This window comes from Electrophorus electricus, chromosome 3, assembly GCF_041902795.1.
Source record: "Electrophorus electricus isolate QZ-2024a chromosome 3, ASM4190279v1, whole genome shotgun sequence".
Lineage (NCBI taxonomy): Eukaryota > Metazoa > Chordata > Actinopteri > Gymnotiformes > Gymnotidae > Electrophorus > Electrophorus electricus.
In genome coordinates, this window is record NC_137499.1 from 35026782 (window position 1) to 35050339 (window position 23558).

Sequence of the window (23558 nt, forward strand, 5' to 3'; positions counted from 1 at the left end):
GGAACAAAGATCTTCCAGGCAATATCTGGTGATTCAACATTATTCTATGTAGACTATATCATTGATATACTGTGTAGCCAATATAGTTATAAACCAGTGCTGAATGCTGTCAAATCTAGGGGGTGACATTGAAAGAAAAGCCCTCATGGGAATATGAAGCCTGGAGGAGTTCAACAGTGGGCACATTTCAACATTCCAAGTGTGCAGTGGTCATGAGCACGTGGTCGTGTGGGCAGTGGCTGGCAGCGCAGAGGTTTCTGTTCACTCATACACGAGCCGAAGCTGCACGCTATATTTCCAGTGTTCTTTCTGCTTTGTGGCTTTTAAAATGCTGTTCCAAGCACACATAAATAAGCTGCTAACTGCAGCTAAAGGTTCTACGTCGATATGTGGAAGCTCAGCTAGGCGGAACTATTTGATGGCCTGATATTTAAAGCTCACGTATTGTCAAAACAACTGTTTTATACACAACTTGAGACTCTCTAGCAGGTAAAAACCTTACTGTTCTTTGCCACTAATGTAAGCAGTGCTCGATTGTGGTAATACCATATGCTAGGTGTTCCAGCCTTTTGTATACACAGTTCACATGGAAGCATGTGTTCTCTCAGTAGGACAGAAATGTTTGAAGTGTGATGTCTCCCTGTTCCGTATGATACAAATTGGAAAATGCATATGCCGTATGTATTATTATTTGAAATGAATGCAAGCCCATCATGGAAACATACCAAAAACTGACTCTGATGTGTGTGTATGTGTGTGTGTGTGTGTGTGTGTGTGTGTGTGTAAGAGAGAGAGCAAGCTCTGTGTGCCTTTACAGTGATCAGTGGCAGAAGTTGGGGAGTGTGTACAGTGAGCTCTCAGTCTGGTATTTGTGGTGGATTGATTTATTAAATGTGTGCAGGCGAGTGCGGAAATTTAACTGTGGCTTCAGTGTGGTTATAGACACCACAAGGGCACACATGGACACAATGAACAGAGGATTCATCATATGCACATGCAGAAGCTGCACACACAACCTGCACAAACACACACATGCGCACACACACACACACACACACACACACACACACACACACACACACACACACACACACACACACACACAATATGTTAGTATCACTATATTTGAGAGGACAATATGCAAAATGCACTATAGAAATAAATGTGTGTACACACACAATAGACACATCTTCAACTGTCACACACGCAATACACATGCATGTGCAGAGTCACACAGACACACGCCTAAGCTCACAAATGTCTGTCTCTTAATGAAAATAAATGGAGACTAAATTAGTGAATGGGGTTTTTAATGTGTGCGAGGTCTCTCTTTATTTTTGTGTGGTTGGATGGTGGGCGGATGCAGGCATCTGTGTATGGAGGTCACTGGTGCACAAGACCGTGTTTATGTGGCCCAGATGTGTCGCAGGAAACGGCAGAACTTTAGTCGTAACTCACTCATTCTGTCCAACTCTCTCTCTCTCTCTCTCTCTCTCTCTCTCTCTCTCTCTCTCTCTCTCTCTCTCTCTCTCTCTCTCTTTAAAACAAAAGACACATGCAGCAAAGATTAGTTTGAAACATTTTGCTACTGCAAGAACATTCCCACATGGGTTTAACCTGTAAAAGAACCAGGAGTCATGAAGGTGCTTGAAGGATATCCCTGCTATATAAATAAAATGAGAGGCAGTAATCAATCAAATAAATGAATAGCTCACAACTACCTGAAATAGATTAAGGGACTGCCTTTATTTTACATTGTAGTCATGACTGCTGGTGACATTGTGTAACTTGTCACTAGATAATTTATCTAGTTTAAATGAGCAATATATAAAATATATCGCAGAAGGTTATTTGCATTTGTACTTCTTTATCTCATAAAAAGATTTACTTTCATAATCTTTTTAACTGCTTTTGTATGAGAGGGGCTTAGTGTGGTTGGCAGAAAATTACTGGGTTAAATGTTGATTCACTATTAATTACCTATGCAATATTATCTCTAGGATAAATCAGGATTTAAACCTTAACAAATGGAAAACGACACAGGGAAATGTGCTTTTGCCTGTGTAGTTTTGAAATTGAGAGAGGCAGGCAGCCTAGTTTTAGCATTCCTTTTAGTTGTTGTCTCTGTGAGGAGAGCTGCTCTGTATCACTACTCTAGGCATAGACATCTACACCAGGTTCACTCCGTAGGTCAAAGGGTCAAGGGTCAACACGTGTAGAGGTCAAAGCCAGGACAGACAAAGGGCAAATAAAGTGTATGTTTTGGGGGGTCAAAGAGTAAGAACAAGGATATTATTAGCACATAGCAGGGTCAGTTTAGGGAAGTGCATAGTGTAGCCTAATTAATATTGAACTAGTTGTTGGACCCAAATTCTAGTTGATTTGTAAGGGTTATTTAAAGCATATCTAAGTGTGTGTGTGTGTGTGTGTGTGTGTGTGTGTGTGTATGTGTATGCGTGTGTGTGTGTGTGTGTATGTGTGTGTGTAAGTATGTGTGTGTATGTGTGTGTGTGTGTGTGTGTGTGTGTATGTGTGTGTATGTGTGTGTATGTGTGTGTGTGTGTGTGTGTGTGTGTGTGTGTGTGTAAAATAAAAATAGCTTTTAAATGATACAGGTTGGAGGGTGAGCATTGTAGCCATGTGTGATTGGAAGAGCAACAGGGATAGCACATCTTTTCTTCTTTGTTTTTTATCTCCCTCTCTTTTCCCCTCCTTCCTTTAATTTATATCTCCCCCTTAAACTTTGCCATGAATTTGAACCTGACCCAACTCTGTGAAGAGTTCAGTGTGCGTGTGTGTGTTTATCTAAAATGAGTGTGAGAGATTATAGAAGAGTGCCTGAAGCTTAGTTTCTCTGTTGCTCTCATGTATACCGTACACACACACACACACACACACACACACACACACACACACACACACACACACACACACACACACACACACACATGGTGATAGTTCCATCTACAGTCTCTCAGAGTTCAGGATGGAGATTAATACTTAATATTTACACTTAATCTAATGCTAAATATGAAAATTGCTGCTTGTGAGTGTGTGTAGACACTCACACACCTACACACATGAACACACAACAAATATACCATCAAGTGCTAAGACTATGCAAGAAGAGAATATAATCACTAAAAACTAATTTTCAAAATCATTATATAATATACAATATATAATATAGAACTACATTATTATTTCTGGATATTGCTATTATCTATTATTATAATATATTAGTAGTATATACAATAAATTACAATAAAGTATCAGAATGACAATAAAGTATCATCAACAACAACAGAAACAATAACAATAATAATAATTCTCATTATAATAACACAGGGTAAAATGTAATTACATTTTTTTGTCATAACAGCATTTTATATGAGTTACTCATGTTCAGTATCTAAAGCATGCTTTGTTGTGACAGGAGTATCTCTACCCACAGCTGGTGGGTAAGCTGGATTTTTTCACATTTTAGTAATGTGTATGAACACAGGTGGGATTAGTTCTGAGTGTTTCTAACGGAACCCTGTGAGCCTCCGTTCTTCTGGTTGATTTTAGTAATCACCTGCCAGCATGTGGAGAGGGGATTGGGTGGCCAGCAGTCTGTTCCTTCGCTGTTTAAAACACACACACACACACACACACACACACACACACACACACACACACACACACAGAATTGTGCTCATAGTGAGCATTGATCCTGTTATCACTTTGTCGTTGATCTGTGATGGAGTCTTAATGCTAAACGAGTAAGCAGCACGTACTGACACGCACACACACATACACGTACATTCACAAAGACAAATACAAAAAACACAAAACGTGCAAAAGATGGCAAACATCCATAGAATTATGCAATTATGCATAGAATTATGAAACACAGTGAACTGAGTGTGTGTGTGTGTGTGTGTGTGTGTGAGTGTGTGTGTGTGTGTGTGTGTGTGTGTGTGTGTGTGTGTACATAGGATCAGAAGGCAGAACTTTTGCTTTAGTCTGGAGATGTCCTTTTCCTTTCTGGAGTTATAACCTTTGATCACATGACCTATTTATTTGACATTTGCCATCTTAAAGGACTTGTGTCCTTTATATGAGATTACATATAAATGATAATTTAAGTAACTGTAATCTCAAACATAATTGCACATAATTTATATAGTGTGAATGTACATTATGACTCAAAATGTCATGTAATCTGAACTTTTGTGTCTTAAAAATAAATATATAGACAGTTTGCATTCTCCAAGTTTAATTAAATATGTCTTAAAAGTAAAGTGCCTTTCATAAAGGTAGGTTAATCAGTTGCATACAATATTTATATTTATATTCATATAATGAAAGTGAACAGTATTTGCCATAGACTCCAGTGAAAGGTTTTATATTAAAATAATTCGATGTAGAATAATAGCTTATTTTCTGGATAAATTAATATGTATACTCTTGGTTTACTGACAATGCCTAAAACAATTATGTTTAATGGTCCTGTATTATAGAGAGATTTAGCGGATTTGTACTAAAACCAATGCTTGATCATTGCACCTGAAAATTTTAGCAAATTCTCTGTACATTAAAATACATGACCATGATTTCTTGGGAGTCATAAGATTTTATAAGCACAGGCATATAGTAAGGGTCATATTTATGTATGAATGTTGTGTATATGAATGGCATGTGGCCTACCTGTTGGTATTAGACTAGTATTAGATTTCTGTATTGTGTAATGTATTCATTAGACTATATGGCTCTGTGTGTGTGTGTAAGAGAAAGAGAGAGAGAGAGAGAGAGAGAGAGAGAGAGAGAGAGAGAGAGAGAGAGAGAGAGAGAGAGAGAGAGAGCGAGCGAGCAAGAAGGGTAGAATAAACAGTGGACTGAAAAATGAGGCTCTCCATATCCTGATGTTACCGTCTGTTACTATAACTAGTATTCAAATCTCTCTCCTCCTTTATGTCTCCACCTCTACCCCGTTTCCTCTTGTCTACAGCAAAGGTACCACCGCCACCACTCTCCCTTCCTCTCTCTCTCTCTGTGTCACTCACAGAATAATATAAAGGTGAAGGCAACAGCACAGTGTGTTAAAACCACAAACCTGCAAACCTCTACTCCAACACTGTAAGCAAGCAAAGATAGTGAGAACAGGAGACCTGAGCTGATGAAAGAGAACAGGGGAAATTTAAAGTAAAGAGGAAAACATATATAGTTGTACACAAACTATTCTTACGCACACACGCACGCACGCGCACGCACATGCACACGCACACACACACACACACACACACAGACACACACACTCATGCACGCACGCAAACAGACACACACACACACACACACACACACACACACACACACACACACACACATTCAGATATGCTCTTCCATCTTGTCTTTTGTGAGTCTTGGGGGAGTACTTCCTGGTGTTTGTTACTGAACAGGAAATTCATTTTTCAGTAGCGTGACAATCTGTGGCACGCCTCCCCATTGTTAAAGAGAGGAGAGAGGCAGTGGGGTCATGCACACACACACACACACACACACACACACACACACACAGGCAAGCAGAGCACTGTCAGCAAATACACAAAGTACACAAAGTAGTTTTATTTGGTGTCCTCAGGCAGAGTTTTAGCTGATATACACATGTGCACATGTGTATAAGTACATGCATATATGTGTATGTGTGTGTGTGTGTGTGTGTGTGTGTGTGTGTGTGTGTGTGTGTGTGTATGTGTACTCAGTTTTATATCAATACATAGCATATATATTGTTTGAAAAGTATATGGTAAGAGTAGAGACTTAACCTTAAGCTGGGAGCCAGTTTAATGGATGCTATGTTTGTTTAAGACGGAAGGTCATTGCCATGATTATGCCCCGTGGGTGGGGAAACACAGACACAGACACAGACACACACACAGACACACACACACACACACACACACACACACACACACACACACACACACACACACACACACACACACACACACACACACACACACACACACACACACACACACACACACAGAAACACATTTCCCTCAGGGAAAAATCAAACAGAAAACCTAAATGTTTCCATAATAGGCCATGGCATTACTCTGTTACTACTGTTTCTTTAGTTCAGCATTCTTAAACTTAATCTAAGTCTTGGATTCCACCTCTGGCCTTAAGTACGGCTTATGTTAAAAACTAAAAGTCAAAATCTAAAGCAAAAAAACTGTGGTGTTGTGGTGTATTTGAAAGGTCAAATGAAGATACAACCATTATTTCTGGGCTTGTAATATTTTAATAATATAGCATTTTATCATTAAATAAAATAATATTTTTATTAAGAATAATAGAATTATTTATTATTAATTGTGAGATTTTGGTTTTCCGTTTAGATGTGTATGTCCTCACATAGCATTTAAAATTGATTTTTATATGGGCTGTGACTGCTGTGGACTGTATGTAAATTTTGAATCATTGTCTTGACAGATTCCTACACATCCTGCTCTCAGTTCTCTTCCTGAAAGTGACAACTACCTATAATGCTCCATCATGAAGCTTTAGAGGAGAAGGACGATTCTTCTGTTCTCCTGACGCAGTTTCTTAATCATGCCAAAACATGATGACTGACATTGGTGTCGAGTAACATATTGGACACCTGTACGATGACCTCCTGTTGGCTGGTTTGCAGTATTATAGATTTTCTAACAATAGGTTACAAGACAAGACGAGCCAAATCCGTGTGTCCAGACATGTTTCACAAACCTTTCAGGAAAAGCTTAGTTTTCTTACATGGCTGCATGTCCATGCAGAACAGGAAAATACAGAGTTGCACACTAAGAAAACCACTGAAGAGTTCTGTACCCCCATGTCACTTACTGAAGGTGGCGGCTCCAGCACTCTGCTCTGTGGCAGGCGGTGCTCAGCAAGCTCCACTCATTCATTTCCCTAACAAAGCAGCCAGGGCACCTGGTGCTCGCAGCCAAGCGCCATCCATCTCCACCCCGCACAAGCCCATGCACTGAAAAATCAAATTCTCATTTGCCTGCTGAGGAAGGGAGAGATGGACAAGTGAGAGAGAGAGAGAGAGAGAGAGAGATAGAGGAGGAAAGAGAGATCAGAAGTGGGAGGGAGAGAGAGAATGAGGAGGGAAAAAAAGGAGAGAACGAGGAGAAGAGAGAGAGAGAAAAAAGAGAGAGAGAGAAAGAAAGAGAGAGAGAGAGAGAGAGAGGAGAAGCGAGGTACCTGGTAAGACTGACCTCCAATTGAACCCACAGCCGTGCTCTGTTCAGTGATTCATCTACAGTGGAGACAGCAAGCAGGCCTGATTGGAAACCGCTGGGCTGACATTTTTCTAGCACCAGGAAGGGAGAATTGTGTGTGTGTGTGTGTGTGTGTGTGTGTGTGTGTGTGTGTGTGTGTGTGTGTGTGTGTGTGCGTGTGTGTGCATGCACATATGTGTGTGTGTGCGCGTGTGTGTGTGTTTGATTTCCTCTCTCTTCCCATCACAGTGGGTCTCTTCATTCTTGGTTGAATATCGCAGGGCTGACCTAAGGGAGGTAGCATCTCGTTATTCCAGAGATGCAAACATATCATGCAATATCTCCTCACACATGCTCTAATGATGAACACATTGCCATCAAGCCTGAACCTTATAAGAAGACCAGTCTAATTATCCAGTACAATAACAGCTGAAATGAAGCTGAGAGAAAATGTTCTGACCTTGACCTACAGCATGTATGAATCTCATCTGATTCTACCCTGAAACATGAAGCGATAGACTGCAGTGCAAGAACACTAATGTGATGTTTGCTGGTAAATGTTTTCTTTTTTTGACAATTTAATTTACTTCTAAAAAGCTAAACAGTAAACCTTTGAATAGTTTTTAAATATTTACTACTTCATTGCTGATGGTGGACCAGTGCATTTTGAACATGCAGGTATGCATTTTGGTATGCAGCCACACCCTCTTTGGCCACACCCTCCCTAATATGCTCCACCCCAGTTCACCTCATCTCAGTACTAGTATACCTGAAGCCACTACCAACTGGACTTGCTATTCTCTATGCTGTAGAGTTCTATGCTTTTGTATTTTGGCTAATTTTAGCTACTAGCTCTGAAATTATCTGCTCAAGCATTTGCTTGCACTTTCATGACCATTATTTGTAATAATGAGTTGAAGATCAGATCAATACTTCATTATAGACAGAAACAGTAACACTAAGAGATAAACCAGCAAAGTGTACGGTTTGAAACTTAAGTTCATTAGGTTTGTTTTAGGTCAAGTGCCATAATATAAATGTAATGATGGCAGAGCAGCTTTCTCTAGTACCTAAGATAATCTTTTCATGTGGCATGTCAATGAATAGAAGCACCCTTATTCTGTACGTTATTAGAAATACTTTACATCCACAATGGACTTTTTCAGAGGTACACCTATCTTATATCCACATTTTACAATTGTGCAGTTATAGACTGTCATCTAAAAGATATTGCTTGTGTTATATTCTGGCGTGGTAGTGGCATGCTAGTGCACGGTAGGCTGGTATGAGCGAATCACAGGACTGTTGCAGGTGTTATTACACACATAAGTATCACTGCTGGGGAGACAATGTTCTCCCACCCAAAAATATCCAGCCAACGATGAGAAAGTGACTAGCAGTGAAGAGTTCGAGCATGGCTCACACAGGCACTACAAGGAAACAGATGTAACTGTTGTAACAGTCTGTAACTGTAGTCCTACGAGCAGTAGTCTGTAACTATAAACCTACACGCAGTAGTCTGTAACTGTACTGCTATGAGCAGTAGTCTGTAACTGTACTCCTATGAGCAGTAGTCTGTAACTGTACTCCTATGAGCAGTAATCTTTAACTGTACTCCTACAAGGTTTTTCTGCTAAGTCAGCGTTTCTAATAAAGTGGCCAGTGAGCCATGGCTTACAGTCCTTGGCAGGGATTTTGGATTGCAAATGAGAGAACATTTGCGTTTATTTATCCTGTCAGTCATCAGCTGCACAACTGAGGTCACGGGCTTCTACTGCTTGCTTTGCAGCACTGATGGATCAATAATATTAGACTCTGGAGGAACACCAGATGGAAGCGTTTTGTCATTGCTGAAGTGGGGCCACCCTCCTGGCTATACTGAAACTACCTGCTTTAGGGTAGTCTGCTGTGCACAAGGTTTTCATCACTGTAGTGGGGATTAATATGACTTGGATTTCAGTGATAAATGTGCAGAATCCTATGACCTTGTTCTAGTTTCAGCATGGTTGCAGTGCGAAGTGTTTTTTAGTTGACCGTGTGCTGTGTGTGTAGGTAACAGCTAACTGGAAAAACCCACTACAGCTTCTCATTATCCATTTTTCTTTCAGTTGAGGGAGAGGACGAAAGAAAAGAGAGAAAGAATAGAGGGAAAAATGAGAAAGGGAGAGCGAGAGAGAGAGACGGAGGGGGTAAAAATGAAGCGCAGAGAGGATGAGATTGCGCACAGCATAAAGGGTGAGGTCGGCAGAGAGCAGGGCAGGGGTAACGGGAGAAGCAGCGGAGGTGTGGGGAGCAGTGGCCCGGACCTGCCTGCAGGGTGCTGGGTGAACTTTTGAACCCGGGTCACGTCAAGAAGAGTGGGCGTTGCCGGACAGGACTGCTCCCTGCGCTGCCCTCCGTCTCGTTCCATTCATTAAGGACAGGGAGCGAGGGAGGGAGGAGGGCCGAGTGCAGGAGGAGAGGCAGAGGAAGGGAGGAGATGAGAGGAGGGGGCATCATCAGAAGAAGCCCAAGCCATTTACCACTCGCCATGCGCTCTGGCAAATGGAGGATACCTTCGGAGGCTTATTGGATCTATGCACGGATGCATTCTTTTGAATATTAATGTCCTTTCACTCTTTCTCTGGTTCTTTGGTTGCTCTCTCTCTTTCTTTCTCTTTCCCTTTCTCTTTTTGTTGGATAAAGGGATAAAGAAAATTAAGGGTTGATTGTGGGTGAATGACAAAAAAGCCTAATGTGCAGAAAGCTTCCTGAAAAGAAAGAAAGGCAGTGTCTTTATATACATACATATATGTGTCTTTATATACATACATACATACACAATGTTTCCTTGATAAAAATATCCACTCAGGGTAACTTCAGAGTGGGTGGGTCTAATACATGATTTGTTCTCCTTTTCTTCATATACATCATTGAGAACAACAGCAAATCACACATCCCTTAAAAGATTTACAAATTCTAGTTAATTCATAATTACTCATTACATCATATGCATAATCCATCTCCCTACTGACTTATGACAAACATACAATTAAAAAAACAAAAAGCTCTGCTAGTCCTACAATATACAATAAAGCACATCACTCCCTCAAATCCTTTTTAAAGTATTCTTTTATGAGCCTATTCATATTTTTTCATACAAAGCTGTCACACTCTCATTGTCCTCTCCTCCTCTGTCTCTGAATGGTGCCAAACAGCTGGCCACTTTAAAGTGTCCTAATGAAACACGCAGCTGCTGGGCTGAAACAGTGAGAAACACCTGCGGCTCATCCTCTCAAACTTTCATTTCCTTTTAGCTGCCGGGAGCACTGTTACCTAGGCGACTAGTGCAGGAGACGGCGAAGCACCTGCATTAAAGCCGTTTATTCCAGAACCAAGCCTGTTTGTCCCAAGCTTCTGTGCTATTCACAACATACTACATAATATAGTACACCAGCATCTTAATTCCTTACTGTGTGAGCTACTTGTATTTGCAACATTTTATGTGGAGTTGTCTCAGCAAGTGGTCTCCTGCCAGTCATATTTCAGACATGGCTCAGCAGTGCTGTTGATACATATACAAAGCACTGCCTCAAGACAAGGTTTTGTTGGGAGGGCTCATGCCATATTTTCACTCCAGCGGAACTACTGAAAGCTCGAACGCTTGTTTAATCTTTATAGGAGATTAATTGGCAATCCAAGGATGCACTCTACATACGAAAAAAATGCCAGTATTCAGGATAGTTTAGTCTGATGGTCCACTTTTAACTAGAATAATTTGTACTCCATTTCTCTAGCTTTGTCTGTATTTCCGTTTCACACACACATGCACAGAAAGAAATCAGTGAGCACCTGTGTTCAGAGGAAAAACACTATTTTCTGACAATCAAAGATATGTTATTAAATTAATAAAGAAGGTGTACAAATGAATTATTTTCATGCTTTATTAGTGGGGATTGTTGTTTGTGCTTCGCTAAGATGTCTTACGTCTTTCCAACAGTAGGCTACAATGTCTGAAAAATGACCCAACCACACATTTATCAACCGAGAAGCACAAATAAGACTTTATATGGGTAGATTTACTGATTAATAGATTTGACGATAAAAACAGCACCTCGGTTAGCCACGGAAGCTCACAAGTGTCGTAACAACATATTTTTTAACAGAGTGTACGTCTTTCCCCCCTCTTAGGACTCGCTACACTTCGACTAATGGCCAGCGTCTCCGATTACAAATGTGCGCGTTGGACACCATCCAGCTGAAGGCAAATAAATAAACGCTGCGCACGAGTGTCGGGTGAGCGCGCCATTAGAAGCAGATCTGGCCTTCGCGCTGAGGCCAGCACGCGCGACAGTGGCGTGCGCTCGCCCTTCGGCTTCCAGTCGCACATGTTTTATCTGCAAGAGATTGAGCGAGCTAACCCAATCGTCTGCTTGCGTGGACCTCCGTCGGAAAACCAGCATTCCGAAATTAAATGCACCCCCTGAGTAAGATAACTACACTGATGGCTGCCAATATTTACACTTGTTTCGCATTTGTCTTGAACCGGCCATCCGTCTATGTATTACAAGAGCAGGAACCTGAAAGCGTTCAAAATAATCAAAGAGCCGGGTGATCATCGGCTAACATCGAAAATAAGCAAAACGATTACAGTTAGACCTGTAAATAGTGCTAAACAAAATGTAGGCTAAGTGGGGGAGGCTGTTAGAGAATAATAAACTTAGGATAATCCTGAACGTCCATTCACAGGTAAATTGCTAAGGCATTTGACTGCATTCCCGTTGCAAATTTGACATTCAAATTGATTAATAATAATAAGCAGGGGATTTGTGACTTCCTTATATCATATGAACGTTAGTTTCAAATTCATTTGAGATATGCTAGAATAAAAAATAAGCGATAAAAATACTCCTGTCAAGTAACATTAATTGTTGAATTAGAAATAGGCTAGTTGAATAACCATGGCTAATAGTGGACTCTTAGCCAGTTTAAATGCTAAACAGCATAACAATCAAGAGTAAACGGCTTACATATCGAGACTCGACGGTATGAAGGGTATGACATTTGAGCTTGTGCTCTTAACTCCAACCTGGTTTGGCTGAGTGGCTGTGGACTGAAACTTCTAGCATATCACTTTTCCAGTCATAACAGCCAGTGCTAAGAAAAAGCTGCTTCTGTTCGAACAATTTCATCACACACACAGCGTTAAAGACCTATAACAGATGTGTGTGTGTGTGTGTGTGAGAGAGAGAGAGAGAGACCAGTATCTAAACTTTTAAAAACAGCATTGGCTGTATATACCACCACATTTAATTAGTTTTATATAAATTTTGATGTTTGAAAATCATATTTACATGGATGCACATACAGGCAGGCACACACACTCTCACATACACAGAAAGTTGGGGTGGTCTCAGCCGAGATTGCTTCATACTCCCTCATCACCTCAAAAGCTGCACTTTCATGTCCATTAACTCAGTCCTGCACAACGATGGAGAGAAAACACATGTTTTTTTTTCCTTCTCTGTCTGGCTTTGTCTCACTCTTTGGCTTTTGCACTTTTCCCTCTCTGGGAATGTCAGTCTCTCTCCCACTTAAAACAGCAAAAGCAGAAAAGACTAAATTCTATAGCAACAATGTGGGCACTACGATAGCAGAAGTAGTGGAAATAGCAGAGATATTTGCTATCTATTCATGTGTAATAAAATTCGATTTCTGAGACATTCTGTATTTGTATTTCTTTTTACTATCCTTAGTTCCATTTCTACTTTTATCCATGCTATAATTTTAGTCCAGATAATTCTGCTTTTGTTTTTTTCAAACCCTTCAAGTGCATTGATTTGTCTCCCTTTATGTATATTTTTTATTATTGGCTTGAGGATGCTTTTCGTGGAATTTCATCTTGAAATATTACGCTTAAATGATCGGCACCTCTTTCCAAAGCTTCTTTTATTTAGGAAAATCAGGTGTTCCATTTTGACTGAAACAAACTCAGTTTTAGATTCCAAGGTCTTTTGGCCACTACACGGCAACCAGCTGGGATTAAGCTTATTTATGTTCAATCAAGGAAACAAAGGGAACGGAATTATATCATTATGGAATGTCTGATATTTCATAGTTCAGTTTGGAGCAGGCTAATTTTCCATTCCATCCCCACACACAGAACAAAAGAAAGTGGATGTGTCGAAGGGACAGAGGATAGGAACAAGAGAGTGGGAAGAGAAAGAAAAGAGTACCATAGGAATCTCCTTAACCGAGTCTCTTGCTGGCTCCCACTTTGTGTGACCTCTGTGGTTGTCATGGCTGCAAGGTCAGCCATGCAGACAGGTCACACCAGTCAGAGGTCAGACAGGTCAGGTCGTGACCCCGGTCAGGAGTTCAGCAGTAGGGCCTGTCCTCAAATGTGCTGTCCCTTAGCTTGACTTCATCACAAACACACAAAATTAATTTTTGAAAGTTTTACAGATGGGATAGATTACAGCGCAGAGACTTTCAGCATGTGCATTTGGCCAAATGATAATAATAATAAATATAATAATGTGGTCTATTTATTATAGGATTTTCCTACTGGACACTCTCACACTGATTGAAAGATGACTATCATATTAAATATTAGCAGAATAATTTAATTTATTTTTATAATTTTTCATAAGACATAATCCATTGTGATTCTGAAGTTATATAGCCTGTTCTCCCCCACTCTATTTACACCATACTCAATTAATATCTTTCAAATATTGTTTGTTATGAATATTACAATTATTGTGTCTTTATATTAAGTGCCACTCGTATAGTGCTAAGGGGTTATGAGGAGATCATTGCATTCTGAACTGAAGATTCTCATTTCATACCTAAGAGAACTTGTAAAATGATCATTTTAGACCCATTATTCCAACCGACAAAAAACGAAGAATTCTATTCGACTTTTTAAAACTGCAGTTGAAAAAGCATGAATTTGATAGGTACAGTTTTATGTTAATATTTTTATGACAATGTGTGATAATGATAAATATATATTATGTGTCATTTACAGGAAGACTGGTGACACTCTTCAAATGGGTAATGTTTGATTGGTTATCAGGAAGTATAAGATGCAGAAGGAAGCCATACATTATCTAAAAGGTGAGAGCATATGATACTGTAAGAAATACCATTACAAGCACAGTAAAAACTTAATGATTTTAATTATAATGTTTTGCAAACTTTTAATACATAATTACATAATAAAGAATTATAATTCAAGGATACAATATTGTCTTTCAATGTAAAATTACACATAATACTACATATAAGGTACAGTCACCTTTGTATTTCTATTTACTTTGCTGGTAATATAAAGTGATATTTAACCTGGAAGCATGGAGGTTCCAAATAACAAGTTGTATACTTTTAAATATTTCTCTTTATATGCTTTTTATTATTCACTTTTGTAGACAGTTTATTGAGGCATTTATACATCAGGTCTGGGTATTATAAATTTTGTGACATGTACCATCTGGGAAACCTGGTTATTACATTTCTAACCCCTAGCTGGTAGGCTTTTTGGAGGCTTTTGACAGAATAAACTGAGCAGTGACATGATGAAGGGGCCGTATGACCACTAAATATGTCACAAAATGATTAAATAAGTAATGGGTGACACTGCTAATAGATAGTGAGAGGTAGATCAATAGATAGGCTGATTGATTTGCATTTGGAAACACGCCTTGCTTTTTCACTTGATTCATCATGTTTGGATGTTTTCTTTTTTCACCTCTCAGTCTGATGAAGTGTACTGGAGCAAATCTGGAAGTTTCAGCTTTGTAGTAAAGGTCAGAGATGAAAAGGTCAGAGATTTTTAAAAGATTATTCCTGACTGCCTATCTAGCCAAAGCTATGGAGGAGAGCGGCATCTTGCTCAGACAGGCTTACTGGACTCCTCCACTGCAGGGGCAGTACTATACCAACACACCTGCGCTTAATGAGTCCCCTCCAACCAAGCAGAACAGGCAGAGCCCTTTACCACCCATAGTAGCACAGTAATCTCTCTTGCTATTCCACCAGTAGCTAAAGAAACAAAATGCTAGTTCCTCTTCAAACCTATTCTACACTTGGCATGTCTTTAGTTGATCTTTGACGTCTCTGTGATTTGTGTGGGGATATTTGTGAAGGCACCCTGTATCATGCTGCCATGTTTGTCATTCCTGGACCCCAACCCCACCTCCAGCGTTTTTTCAAGCACACCATTGGTCGATCTATGACTAAACTGCTTCCAGGTTAAACGTCCATTCATTTGTCTTGAGGAAGTGTGCCTCTGTGTGCATGTGTGTAAGGACAAAAGTGGATTTTCCTGTACACACCCAGGGCATGTGTGTGCATCCCTTACTGTCAGTATACAGGACAATTTATATGTACAAATACACACCTGCAGCATGTCTAGTCACATGCATGTGCCTGTACACTGACACATGTCAGCTAAGCCCCAGAGAGGGCCATGGGCAGGTCAGTGCTGGCGTGGCGTGGGTGAAACCCAGTTCACATTAGCATATGCGCGGGCGGGGCATGCTGTGCTATAGGCCTGCCTTCCCAGCCACAATGGCGGCTCCATCTGTTCCTGTCGCCCGTTACAAATCTGGTGTCACCCGGCTGGCTGCAGCCGACAGGGCTGCGCCATTAGCAGGATAAAGCGCGTCTGATAAACACGGCCACCATCGCTCCCTGTCCTGGTAGAGCGGGTACAGATCGACAGCATGCATTCTCACACACGTGCATGCACACTGACACACACACGCATGCACACACTCTTTTATTTTTAAGGGTAGACATACACACATCCCCTAACTCAGACACAGAAGACCCACTGCAGTACAAATGCGTACATAAACACTCCTGTACACACACACACACACACACACACACACACACACACACACACACAAACTCATATAGATATAAGTTCAGTGAATTCCTGATCAGGGAGAGTCAGGGAGCAGTTTGGTGAACAGTGATTGAACCCATGAACTGTGTTTGGCCTCGGTCACATCATTTTTTTTGTCTGTTCAAAGAAAATCAGCTTGTTTGACCAACAGCAGTGCGATAAACAATTTCAGCTGGTTCAGTCTTCCATCAACCACAGTGCGACAAACAATTTCCTTTTTTAGAGGACCTCTTTTGCCTTTTTTCCTCTCTTGTGTATTACCTGGTGGAAACAGGTGATTGAGGAATTTGTGATAAAAAAACTGCAGTTGCCATTTGATCAAAAAAGACCAAGGCCAGTGTGTTCTATCACATTTAAGAAAATGGTAGCTACCCCATGGACATTTTCAATTCATGCACTTGTTAGGTAATTTAGAAATATGGACTATTTTTAAGTTAATTTTATTAAATCTTGTATTATTTATTTATTTGTATTTTTCCGTATCAGGTACAACTTAGCCTATATATGAATTAATAAAGTTTTCAGCTGTATTTTTCCATTTTCCCTCACTTAGTCTAACTTTATTCGCTATTATCAAATTTATGATTAAGCTATAATAAAAGAAGAATGTACGCTTAAGTGCTAGCCTTTCTGTGCATGTTGTCTGAGAGGTGGCATGCGCTGCTGTGTGCTGGTGCAGGTGTAGCAGTGTTGGGCATTCTGCATAGTCCTACACTGAAGGGTCTGTGAGATGGTACAGCGACCAGTTGTACTCTTTGCTCTGAATGTGCTCTGATCTGGTGAACTGAACTTGAACCAGCTGGGTCACAATTCAGCTACCACAACCAGGTCAGCGATACACATGCATACACTCAGACACATGCTCACGCATATGAACACAAACGCACAGCCTCATGCACACAAAGACAAATGCACAGGTTCATGCACACAAACACAAACACCCAGGCTCATGCAGATGCACAGACACATGCACACTCTCACACACATCAACACAAATGCACAGGCACACACACATGAACACAAATGCACATGCTCATCTTTACTGCCGAATCCTTCATGTAGCTCTTCACTCTTAGCTCCAAAAGATTCTGAAAGAGAGTGGTTTGTTAAGCCTATAACCTTTGTGCAACGTTTTGACAGATTCTGAGTGTTTAGCAGTGGATGGCATTGTGCTATTGGCCACAGCAGGGTTGAACTGATCCGTGATGGAGCTGCGCCGTGATTCTGGTCAGATTCATATTCATATGAGGTTAGGCTGTTCTTTTCTCACTTGTTTTTTTTTCCTCCTCGGCCCCTTCTGTGTCGTCGCAACCCCCCCCCACACACACACACACATATAGGCTGTAATGAAACACCTTGGGCTGGGGGTTAAATGCATGGATCAGTCATTTGGCGAGGGTGGTGAACAACAAATGAACTCTGAACTCTGTTTGCCCTCTGCGGAAGGGAGTGTATGCGGCTGTGTGTTTGATTGGGGGTGGTAGGCGTTCTAATGATGCCATCTTTCCTGCATGTTTTTCACGAATCAGATTGGATTTGCTTGGAGGAGGGAAATGAGAGAGAGATGAGAGAAAAGGAGAGAGAGGGAGGGAGGAGAGAGAGGGACCTCAGCTCAAAAGATGTTGCATGACTCAGCCATTGGGTGGCAGTATTAGAATGGGTTGGGTGTTGCTTGTAACTGCGCAAAACAAACCTGTGTATCTATGTGCATTTGAGGGTGGGTGAGATGGGGGGGTGCATGGTGTGGAAAGTGCTACTCTGTCCTCACAACAGACATCAACGCAAAAGCCCAAAGCAACGTGATAGGTTAGTGGTTAGCCTCACATGCTCTACCCTGACTACACAGGGGTGGAGCTAAGTCTGACTGGCAAGTGGCAACTCTGCACTTGTTTTTAACATACAAATTCACGTGTGTGCACATACCCTAGGCCTTCCTTTAACAAACACATACACACATACCTGCACACACACATACACACATGTACAATGCCTACCTACATACACGCCAAACATGCATGTACAGATCAAACATTGGAGCACAAAAGTATCTTTGTCTCCACAGACGCTGTTCAGACAGTGAAGGTGTTTGACGAGGTCGGCATGCCTCCGTAGCTTCCCAACCTGACATGTGAGCTCAGAGCAGCTCATCACTAATACCAATACCTCTGTGTAGAATGGAAAACATTTGTGATGCAAGTACTACTGAAGTGGCTTATGGCCCAGGAGTCTCAAATGAGCACCACTCGGACATTATGAAGTATTACTCACAATGTAAGGTCTTTTTCACTCTGACTCTATAAAATGAGACCTCATGCATCTTTCTGAGATTTTTTTTGAGTGAGGGAAACGAAGACAAGCAAATAAGAAGCAGTAAAACAGCGCTCAGGCTGTGGCATGATCACAAGAACTCAGGATGACAAAAATGTAATACATGGCTCTGTTACATCCCTCCTCCTTTCTCTTTGTCTTTTTTACTGCTGACTAGTTTTACCTCATTTGCACAACGGAGTGTATAAAATAATAGATGATATCAAAATCAGTGGGTCACAACATCATCCTGAAGTCATTCTGATCAGAAGAGAACACTGCATGATCTCTTTTAAATGGGCAGGTGCTTCTAGCAATATCTGACATACCATATTTTTTTGGTCATGTGCTGGGATGGGATGTGAAGAGCTCAGAGGATGTAGAGCTGAACACAGAAGTTAACAGATGCAGGTGTAATCATATGTGATGTATGATCTTCGGACACACACATACCCACCCCAAGGGCCCAAAACTGGCCACCTGGACCTGGGGACACCTGCTACTCATGTTCAAAGAGAATCAGTCCCCAGTGCCTGGAGGGCAGAGGTCAAAGGTCCAGAGAGCCCTGTGAAGTTCCCAAGGTATCATCATGACACTAGATGCTGTCAGATACAGTAGATAAATGGCTGGGAATATAGCCCACAGTTACAGAAGATACAGATACCTTAGCACTAATATGTTAAGCATCAGCCACAGATGCAAGCATGCCAGCTTGTGCCTAGCAAAACATGTGGGTCTTCCAGCTTGTGTAGAGCAGAACAAATACAGTATGGGCAATACCTGATACCATTTTTGATGTGGTGGGGGAGGGGGGTCAGATAATGCACACATCCCTGAAGGTAAATATATATATTTAAATAATACTATAACTATATAAATATAACCACATTTTCTGATGTTGAGTGCTTGGTATAAAATCTTAGATTGTTGGTAGCATATGTCAACTTGCTGTCAAAAGAAAGCTTGAGCAGGAAAGCACACCTGATATAGATTATTATTAAATAAATAAATAAAAGTCTACATTGTTGATGAGACTACTTCCTGTAAAACTGAGCTCTAACCTAGATCCAGCTAATCGATGCCACCTGAAGCTTGGTCAAGGTTGCTGGAAGACAGGAATAGACATTTCCCTTTAACTGTTCTGAACCCCTAAACATAACTGCAAGTAGAACCTCCACCAGTCTGTTCCCAGGTCAGTGCTTTGTGTAAGTGAAAGCAGTTCCTCTGCGCCAGCCGTGTAGGATTTATGGGCACACAGCAGGCAACCCTGGTCCTGCCAGCATGGCATGCGGGCTGCTACGTGCGGGGCAGTGCCAGCGCTGCTGGCTTTAATCGCCTGAGCGCAACCCAGGCTGCCTGTCTGAGGTTTCTGGGCATCCTTTATGTTGTTCCTGCTTTCTATGTCCTTTTCCCCGCACTCTGCTTTTATATGTGATCGTTCTCCATCTTATTTTTCCCCTTTGATTTATTTACTTTTTGTCCCCGTTTCCATAGAAGCAGCACATGCTACTACAGCAGCTGTTCTTTTATTTTTTTTTTGCGCCTTTCAGTCTGTTGGCGAGCGAGATTAAACTGCAATGCTGTGAGTCCTGTACCCTTTCGTCTCACTACCACACAAGGTGCTGTCTGCTCTGTCTGTCACTCTTCTCATCTGCATGAGCATGATATTTTTGGATAAAGACAATGTAAAGACAAAGATATGCTAGCACACACACACACACACACACACACACACATTAGTGTACATTCATCCATCAGTTAGTCAGTGGGCTGGACATGTCCTGGCCGTGACACTGGGAAGGTGCAGGCCTGCGGGGGAAGGCTAGCAGGGGTGGGGTAGGGGAATGGAGCTCCGCACGCCCTCGTCCATCTCCAGATCACAGCTACTCAGGTGTGAGGGAGCAATTCTCCTCCTCTCACCGCAGATGGATGTGAGGAGGAGCACATGATAAGGGCACTGGCCATTTTACATGAGCAAAAGCCAATGAGCGACAGACGGAGCCATGGGGCACTAGCAGATCCTACCTCATCACTCTCAAGAAAGCCCGAGCCTTCCCACACATTCTCTCAACGCTATAGCAGTAACGAGGAGCTGTACAGTAAAAGCTTTCCTATGCAGAGTCTTACCAAAGCTCGTCTTGTCTTCCTTCTCTTCGAGTGGTCCTCCATTCCCTCGCCATTCATCACCAGGAGAAAGACATGAAGAAGCGGGCTCAAGACGCAGCCGTTAGCTATTAGCATTAGCGTCCAGTAATGTTTGCATTAGCGATGAAGACTGATTAGCTGGATAAGAGACGTGTGCCGGCTGTGGAGTTGATATTACCTAAGTGCAGATTAGACATAACTTCTTTCAACCCATAGTAGTTAGCAGAAGAGCCGGGCTGTTAAAAACGGAGTCTGCATGTTAAAAGAGTCGGAGGTCTCTCTGCTCACCATGTAACTGCCTTTGTTAGAAGACCAACGGTAAAAACAGATCTTAGACAGTAGAGCCTTATAAATATAACCACTCTTAACATGCCCAGGCCATCTTAAAAATCTGCATAAGTCTTCCCTGTAACTGAGTTGCTTTTTTAACAAAGGGGGTTGATTAACCTAATCACCATGTTTATAAGCCAGTATTATATGAGCATATAAAAATGCAACAAGATATCTAAGCAGCTAATAGGAAAGAAAGTAAAAAAGAACAAAAAATAATCCAACTTCTAGAACAAGGTGAAATCCCACACAAAGTGCTCCTGAAGGCTTCTGAATGTGCTGTGTGTAGAAAATTAAAATTCTAAAGAATATGAAAGGTATAAAGAATTCTAAATGAGATTTGCAAATATTCTATGTAGTGACGTTTATCTTATGAAGAAGTTATGCATTTCAGCACTAACAGAGGAAATACCACATCATGCCTCACCAGGTTTGTTTATCATCCTAAATGAGGCACATTGAGGAAACAGTTTTAGCCCTAATAAAACATTCTCAACGAAAGCCCAGCTGTCACATGCAGGTGTGGTGTGCCCAGCCCTGTAAAAGCACACAGTCATTGGGTCACCTGTCATTTATTTATGTTGTTACTACAGTGTCACAAGCTCTAGTTGCGAAGCCACTCGGCCTGCCAGACTCGCTCAGGGCATCAAAAACATGCACTGTTGTAGTTTCAGTTAGTGGATTAGTGCATAATGAAGCTCAGATCGCCCTGGAACTCTAGTAGCGAGCCCTTTGTAGGCACTTATCCTAGAGGCATGCGGGAAGAGTGCAAGAGCAGGGTGTGAGAGTGCATGAGAGTGCACACTCCTTCAAAGCGTCGGAGTTGACAGAATGAGTCCTGTGCCAGACCTTCTCTGTTTCATTGTTTGTTCGTCTTCAAGAATATCATTTCCTAGCCTACTAATTTAGCATACTGTGTAGAAAGACATCCAGATTGTGTTTTTGGAACTATGTCATGTTTAAGTCACTTTGAGGATAATACGAAGAAGGTACTGCTATAACATGCTGCCAAAAAGAGAGGGAGTTTATGTCTTGAACCACTAGAGAGAGCTATACAACACACCGAAAAGGAATCAACTCTCTCTCTCTCTCTCTCTCTCTCTCTCTCTCTCTCTCTCTCTCTCTCTCTCTCTCTCTCTCTCTCTCACACACACACACACACACACACACACACACACACACACACACACACACACACTGTGGGAAAATTACCCACAACACCTAATAAATAGATCTAGTTGTGGGCAGGTCCAGGTGTTTACCTTTGTGTGTGTGTGTGCCAGCAAAAAGAGTCAGAATCAAAAGAGTCAGTCCAATGGCTTGGGGGCTTTGGGCTCAGAAGAAAGCAAAACAGACTTTACTTTTGACACTGGGAGGAGAAAACAAATGCTCCTTAGGATGGATGGATAGGGCTGAGATCCCGGAAACACAGAGTGCAAGGATGCCCTATAGGTTTACCATCTGTCATAGCATATGCCTGCCAATCTCATAAGAATGAAACAGATCACCTACAGCAGCTTTAAAGAATAAAAGTCTATCAAAGAAAGTGTAACAGTGTAATATGAGCCAAGTGTAAAATGACATTTGACTACTTTGGGGAAAGTTTGACTTCTCCGAAATATTCAACCAAAGCACTCAGTTTGGTAAAGCAAAAGGTGTATAGACAGGTAGCATCTGACATTTTGAATTTTATATTTATCATTTATTAACGATTGATAATGATTATCTTATTATATTATCAATATTTTAATCTTGGTGTGAATATCAATGAAACTATTTAACTTGTGACTGTAATTAAACTGAATTTAATAAGCTTTTTTAACATTTAATTTCTTCAATTTCTTATTCAAGTTGCTCAATTTGCTTTAAAGGTCACAAACAAAGATAAGATGAAGATCTCAGGGAAAAATACGAAAAATACACAATATACAAAAAAATATAGAATCTGACGTTTGAGTCTTGAGTGAATTTGGCAACTCCAAAAAAATATGATTTAATTTTTTGGAATTTTGGCCCTTGATGTTTAAAACATTTTAACATTTTTACATTTTAAATAAATTCAAATGTATTACATCACACAAAGGATCAGATTAATTTAATTCATAAAACCTGATTTAAACACCAATGCCCACTTATTTCTTAATTAAAATTTTAATTGTGAATTTTATTTTATAAAATTATAAAATGTTAATTTTAACACTTAATGTTTTAGCTATCTGGCTAGACAGGCTTCATGACAGGCAATAGGTAGCATTATCTTGGTGGTCTTTTGTACTGTTGCTGACGTTCAACTTACCACCTACACTTGTATGCCTTCCACGCAAAGAGGGAAGATTTATTTAAGCTGTGTCTAGACTAGGGAAAACCCGAAACATGTGTGTGTGTGTGTGTGTGTGTGTGTGAGAGAGAGAGAGAGAGAGAGAGAGAGAGAGAGAGAGAGAGAGAGAGAGAGAGAGAGAGAGAGAGAGAGAGAGAGAGAGAGAGAGTGAGGGAGTGTGTGTGTGTGTGTGTGTGTGTGTGTGTGTGTGAAATGTGTTTAGAAGAGGAAAACAGCTTGCAATATGCTGTTACGGTTTTGAAAATTAGGCACATCTACTCGGTGCGTCCTTTACGTTTCGATCAGGCTT

General features: G+C 41.0%; 1 long non-coding RNA gene across 1 annotated transcript in view; it reads left to right on the plus strand.

Moving 5' to 3' along the window:
• Nucleotides 1-290: 290 nt before the first annotated feature.
• The window catches only part of LOC145653819 (uncharacterized), a 35732-nt gene continuing 12464 nt past the window's right edge, over nt 291-23558 (plus strand). Inside the window, exons 1-2 of the long non-coding RNA XR_014120009.1 lie at nt 291-489; nt 14266-14354. This is a non-coding gene — a long non-coding RNA (uncharacterized LOC145653819). The remainder of the gene's footprint in view (nt 490-14265; nt 14355-23558) is intronic.